Genomic DNA, 527 nt, shown 5'->3' on the forward strand with positions numbered 1-527 from the left:
AATAGTGAAAGTCATTCACGTCTCTAAAGTCAGTTGAAAGTCATAAATTAATTCCAGTTTTACACCATTGTATGAATTTGACGTTACAAATGTCATGCAAGAGATTCCAAAAACAACACATGATGCGCGACGGAGCCATTCTCTAGGAATATTACGGCATGTCAGAAGGAGGCCCTGTAGGTCCTCTACCGACATGTTGACCGATTTGGCCTGACAATGCCTGAGTATAGACCTAATGTTCCTGTTTTAGAATATGAATGGTTGACAACAGAAAACTGTTAAAGGAGGGTTATACTTTAAAATGTTTTCTTTTTTTGTTGTTGTTGTTTAAAGAGAAGACAGTCTTGTGATTTACTCCGTCGAGCACAGTACCTTACAATGCGTATAGGCGTATAAAGTATATGAACAAATAAAATCAATGAAAGGGTCATGACGAAGAAAAACACGGTCAGCAACATCAGAATGAAGTTAATAATGGCTATGTATAATGCTCAACAGAAAAGAAATAAAACCAAATCTTTATGATA

Source organism: Diadema setosum, chromosome 3 (assembly GCF_964275005.1).
Source record: "Diadema setosum chromosome 3, eeDiaSeto1, whole genome shotgun sequence".
Lineage (NCBI taxonomy): Eukaryota > Metazoa > Echinodermata > Echinoidea > Diadematoida > Diadematidae > Diadema > Diadema setosum.